This window comes from Blennius ocellaris (genome assembly GCF_963422515.1).
Source record: "Blennius ocellaris genome assembly, chromosome: 19".
NCBI lineage: Eukaryota > Metazoa > Chordata > Actinopteri > Blenniiformes > Blenniidae > Blennius > Blennius ocellaris.
In genome coordinates this window covers 19,486,588-19,492,406 of record NC_137668.1, presented here as the reverse complement: position 1 = coordinate 19,492,406, position 5,819 = coordinate 19,486,588, and the positions used below count along the sequence as shown (strand labels likewise).

Sequence of the window (5,819 nt, the reverse complement as noted above, 5' to 3'; positions counted from 1 at the left end):
TCTCTCTCTCTCTCTTTCTCCCTCTCTCTCTCTTTCTCGAAAAAACGCACTAAATGCATTAACAACTCTCCACGCGCTTCTCTGACGCCTATGTTGTTTTTTACGCACATCTGCGGTCTGCTATCGGCAGATATTATCGGCAGGCTGATGGTGTTAGTCCGGCGGTGGTTGAACACAGCAAACTGTGAGAAGGAGGAGAAAGACGGACAAGAGGAAAAACTCTGGCAGCGCCGTTTTGGAGTTGGAGTTGCAGCGTAAAAAAAAAAAAAAAAGAAAGAAAGAAAGTCCCAGGCAACTCCAGAGGCACATCTGCCACTGAGAAAGAGGAGAAGAAGAAAGAAGAACATATATTTTTTATTTTCAATTTTTCTGAGAAGACACGCAAAAAGTCAAAGGAAAAACATCCAAGAAAGAAGTAAGTAATCTGGTGTAAACGCGCACTTTACGCGAAATACACTTTGTGGATAATGCGGCGCTCTATTGTTTGTTCTTCTTTTTTTTTTTTTGTTAAAGTTTAGAGGAGTCTGGACAGACTTTGCGGTGCAAGAAACAACAACAAAAAAGAAGGTTTCATATTTCAAAACGTCGGGATTCAAACAAGTTCAGATGAAGTGGATTAAGTGCAGCTTCACTCGCATGAAAGAGCCTCAAACTGGGATCCCTAAAAAAAAAAAAAAAAAAAAAAAAAAAAGTCTAAAACTCAGCACAGAGTGCTGCACTTGGCCTGGACGTGATTTATTCCCTGTGAAATAAGCCTTGGTTGTTATAAACCCTCCCCCGGATGGCACACTTAACAAGTATCCCACAGACAGATGTGCAGATTTTTAATAACTGGTCATGAGAGTTGCGTAAAAGTTTGGCATCCATGCGTAAAACGGGTTTTGTTTGACTCCTTTTTCCTCTGTTTTGCGTATTTGAGAGCAGACTATAAAAACGCCGCCTAATCCACTTTGGAGAGTAACTTTATGAACTTCTGCAAAACTTCATTGGGAGTTTTACCTCCGCCAGAAACGCGCGGGGGGCGGGGGTGGTGGTGCTGTGGAGGGGGTCGTGCATATTTATGTGCATGTGTGATCATATTTCAGTGTCTGTTATTGATTCGCTTTATCCTGTTAGAGCCCCGCAGACTCACCGAGGCGCTCAGAGACTGGATGCATGTGAGCTTGTCCAGTCACTCTGAATTTATTTTCAAACTAAACCTGCGCCTGACTCTTGACCCTTTCCCCCCCTACATTCAGACATGTTCACTGTTCACACTGCCAAACATTTGCTTTTTACTAAAAATCCAGGTTTTTTTCCCCCCAATACCAAAGTTTCAGGTTTTTAAAAAGAATAGGACATATATGAATTTTCTGCAGTGCCTATTCAAAAATGTTTCTTCTTTTTTTTTTTTTGCAAATGTAATTTGTGACAGATTACATTGAGTTATTTGTTTTTCCTCTCTGTGCAGTTTTATTATTTTTGCAAAATTGTCAACATCTGCAAATCTGAATAATAATAATTTTTTCATTAGTGCTCCTCAATGCATCATATGTATTATATCAAAAAAATTCTTGAATTTAGGTGGCTCATCTTAAAAAGAAAAGTTTAAGCATGCATGTTTTAAGGTATGAGCATGTGCTCAGAGAAATGTAAGACCATTACAGTGGGGTCTGTGGCCCTGTGGGGGTCCATGTGAGGAGTGTTAAGGGGTCCCAGGCAAAGGAGAATAAGTGTAAATCTTCTGAACTTTTCTTCTTTTGCATTTATTAGATTTAAAAATGAGTATTACTCTATTATCAGATGCTCTGTTTAAAACATAAATAAAATAAAGTGCACCATAAAAATAAACTTTCCCATGAACAAGGTGGGAGAAAAAAAAATTGGAAACATAAATATGTGTGTTCATTTTGGGGGTCTGGACATGAAAACGTCTGTGAGCCCCCCCCCCCCGAATCTCCACATGTGCAGATATTTGTTTGAAACTTTCCCTCCTGTCCTCGCCAGCTGTTCCACATTTTATCTGCTTGTCTGCTCTCGGGTTTCATCCAGACGACGAGGGTCCGAGGTGCTCAGCCATGCGGTGCAGCTCAAATCCTCCTTTTTTTTTGACACATGGCAAATTATTAACGGGGGTCTGGCCGCCTTGAGACGGAGGAGCGAGTTGAACACACACCAAATGAGATGTTTAACAGCACGAGTTCGCGCAGATAAAAATCTCCTTTCAGCTATTTTTATGAGCTCGCTCCATCATTCATCTTTGCCGGTGGATTTGGCTATGAGCAGAGTTTTTGCAGGTCTTGGTTACACTTGTCCAATAAAAATAAAAAGAGGGACTGTCACATAAACTGTCATTTAATATTTCCTCTATTTTAGGCAGAATAACAAAATAACAAGTGCACGGCCTACAGCTGGAAATGTATCACTGTCAAAAATCCTGTGTTCACTAAAATAAAATAAAAAAAAACCCCAAAAGATAAAGCCTTAAATCATACAAATTCAGGCCTGTTGATGAATTTGAAAATGACAGTTATGGGGATAATTTTATCTTTGATTTTAATTATAGTGATATATAAAAAGGTGAGCATTTTCTATTCTTTAATTGGGCCTTTTTAACATTCTATAACAGCATTTGTCATAAACACATTATTTCATATGTTCAGGCCACAATTACACATTGTCCTTTTTTATGCAATGGAAAAATGAACAGGCTCCATGAAATAGGGTGATTAGCTATGATTAATGTAAATTGCACAGCTAATATAAAAAAAAAAAAATGCCTATATGAATGATTTAATATTCTTCTATATTTTGTTAGAAGTGATTGCTGGTTTGGATTTATAGTTTTACCCTAAAATATAGACGTTAGTACACATCTCGAAAAAATTCTGTTGACTAAAGGTCATGTCATAAAATTGTGGGAGTGCAATTATAAATTATACTCAGTGTGTACTCTAAATTATGTCATTTCCACATGCACTTTTTGACGAAAGGTAAAATCCAAGGTTGATGCTCATTTCACACTGGTGCACCTTTACCAGAAAAGGACTTTGTCTCATTATGATGCAGCAGCAGGGATGAATGCAGCAGTGTTTAAGATGCTAATCTGCTGGAATGAGATGCACAACTCGAAGCCATACGCTTACTGTAGCCAGGAAAGATGTATCACTGCTGCTCTGTGCTTCTTCAACTTCCACGCGTAGAGGAACAAGCGGATAACGCTTCGCTCTGCAGGAATCCGTCCGTCAGATAGCAGCGGCGTACTGTTTTATCTCAACTTTACGTACTCCTTTTTTAGCAACATTATGCATAGAAGCGCTGGCCCGGGACACCTGTGACCCGGTGACCTGGCAGAATAGGGGCTGTCATGTTAATGCGAGGAGATGACATGCTATTAGCTTTTGAGGTATGGCTCTCTCCTTCTTTGTAGGGCCTTGCATTCGCAGCTTCTGTCCTCGGGCCTCTTCTTTTAACACCCTGCGGGGAGAATACCTCTTATTGGTTTTGTATGCAAGAGGCTCTAATGAGCAGAGTTGTTGTGTAATGCTGCTGTGAACTTAAGCTCTCAAAGAAATGTCAAATGAGAAGTTGATTCTCTCCAAGATCATGAAGACGAGAGGTTTTTGTGTATTACTTAGGCTTGTAGAATTATTCGGATTGTCTTCACACAGCGATGAAGAATTGTAAATGGTGAACAGTGTGTGGAGTTTGCTTGTTTTCAGGAAGTGAATCCACAATGGAGCCACTTGACCAGTGAAAGTTTGGAGAAATTCACTGTGTGTTATTATTAGCTGTTGCCTCCCTTGCATAAAACTGACAGAGCTGCGTAGATTGCCCCCAAAAGACATCTCTTACTTTGATGATTTGCTACTTTGATATGTTGACATCAAATGAAACAGACACAGTGGGGAAAGAAAGACGACAAGTCAGACAGAGGTGGTGATTGAGGGGGAGAAAAAGGCTGGTTAGACGTGTGTGTGTGTGTGTGTGTGTGTGTGTGTGTGTGTGTGTGTGTGTGTGTGTGTGTGTGTGTGTGTGTGTGTGTGTGTGTGTGTGTGTGTGTGTGTGTGTGCGTGTGCGTGTGTATACGCTGGTGTGGTTTGTGAAAACTTGGGCCCCAAGATGGCAAACCTGAGGAGCGTCAAAAACGTCTGGATGCATTTGCGTACGAGCAGAGACAAGAAGGGGTCTTCGGTTGTGCGCGGGCTTCTCCTTGGCCTCCTAATCCCCAGGCCCAGCCATCCCTTCAGGGCATGCCTCAGATCTGACTCTCTGGCTCTGTGCGTGGACGACCCAGCTCCGCCAGCAGATTTAATATGCTATGTGTTCCTGCTCCCCCGGCACCCCTTCCACCTCAACCATCATTGTCCCAGAGCGGGACCCTCTCTCTCCCCTTTTCAAGGAGTCTGCTAAAGGCACCTTTCAAGCCGGGTGATGTCTTTGGATAAGATGAGCGTCGGTGGGAAAAGTAGCAATGAAGAGGCTCCAGATAGCAAACTGCAATTTTAGATATGTATATTATTCAACACTGAGGAATCTTAAAAAGACTTGGTGCTTTTGCAGCCTGCACAAACAGCCACATAACCAACACTCATCACACTAGAAATTGCATGCGTGCACATACTGCTCCCCTTGTCTCCTCTATCTTTGAAATTTGATCTATCTTCTGTTTGTCCTATTTCTTTTTTATTGTATTGGCAACTTATTTTTTTCCTATTTTGAATCATGACAGAAAAAAAGAAGGAAAAAATGTGTGTGTTTTTTTTTTTTTCCATGCCTTTTGCCTTTTGGAAACTACCTGACAATTAGCCTGGTCAACTACTCTCCCAGAGTGAGGCAATGAAGACGGCAATGAGAAAAAAAAAAGAAGAGGGGGGAGAGAAAAAGAAAAAAAACAAACCTGTCACTTAACTTTGAATCACATGATTTGAATTTACAATTGATGGATATGTGCTTGACAGCTTAACACAGGGCCTGTTGTAGGTCGTGGTCAAAATTTATTGCAAATGGGTCGGCTTGTGTGTGAGAACGCAGAGTGTGCCAGCATTTTCTTTTCACACACGGCTGACGGCAAACAGGACAGGTCTCGCCTGCACGTGGCTGCCACTCAATCCCCTCCTCTGTTTGCTGTGGCAATTGTAAAAATGTCTTCAGGTCTGTGGTGTGAGGTATGGCAGCAAGAGGTGAAGTGCTTCGGTTTGAGGCCCGTTTGTTTGCGGGCTCTGAGTGTGTGTGTGTGTGTGTGTGCGTGTGTGTGTGTGTGTAAAGTTGAGCGCCTAAAGAGACAGTTTCCCGGGGCTGCGACTGTTATTGCAGATGTGGCATTGTGTCAGCATTGATGGGAGCTGGTTGTGGCATCCGTGAGGGGGTCTGCGCTTTCTTGTCCGGGGTGGTGATAGGGAGACAGATGAACTGGCCTCTCGCCGTGAACAATGATCTGTCACATACTGGTTTTCTTGAAGTGTGAAGCCTGGCTCCTCCAAGGCACCAATGCAGAGGCACGTTTTTTGGGTTTTTTTTTTAATAGCTTTTTTTTTTTTTTTCCATAATTATTGAACTTAAAAAGACAGTTTAAGTGTGCATTTTCCAAACAAAACTGTCCACATGCCGATGATTAAGTTATGTGTCGTCATGCAATAACGCTTAACCCCATGTGTTTGCGGTCCCATGCTGCTCGGAGTTGTCTTTCAGTGGGTGTTATCCCCTCGTCTTGCTGCATCCTGGAGTGGAGGTCAAGGAGGTGTCTTTTGTTTGAATGTCAAATGTAAATCCCAAGGTTAATACCTGAAAGAAGCACAGGCCTGGGCATTCTCTTTGCTCTCCAAACATGTTTGGATGAG

General features: G+C 42.0%; 1 protein-coding gene across 2 annotated transcripts in view; it reads left to right on the top strand.

Annotated features, from left to right (window-relative positions):
• The window catches only part of gli3 (GLI family zinc finger 3), a 97,123-nt gene continuing 91,304 nt past the window's right edge, over positions 1-5,819 (top strand). For both annotated transcript variants that reach the window (XM_080515084.1, XM_080515083.1), the window contains exon 1: positions 1-415. The gene's annotated coding sequence lies outside the window, so the exon portion shown is untranslated. The remainder of the gene's footprint in view (positions 416-5,819) is intronic.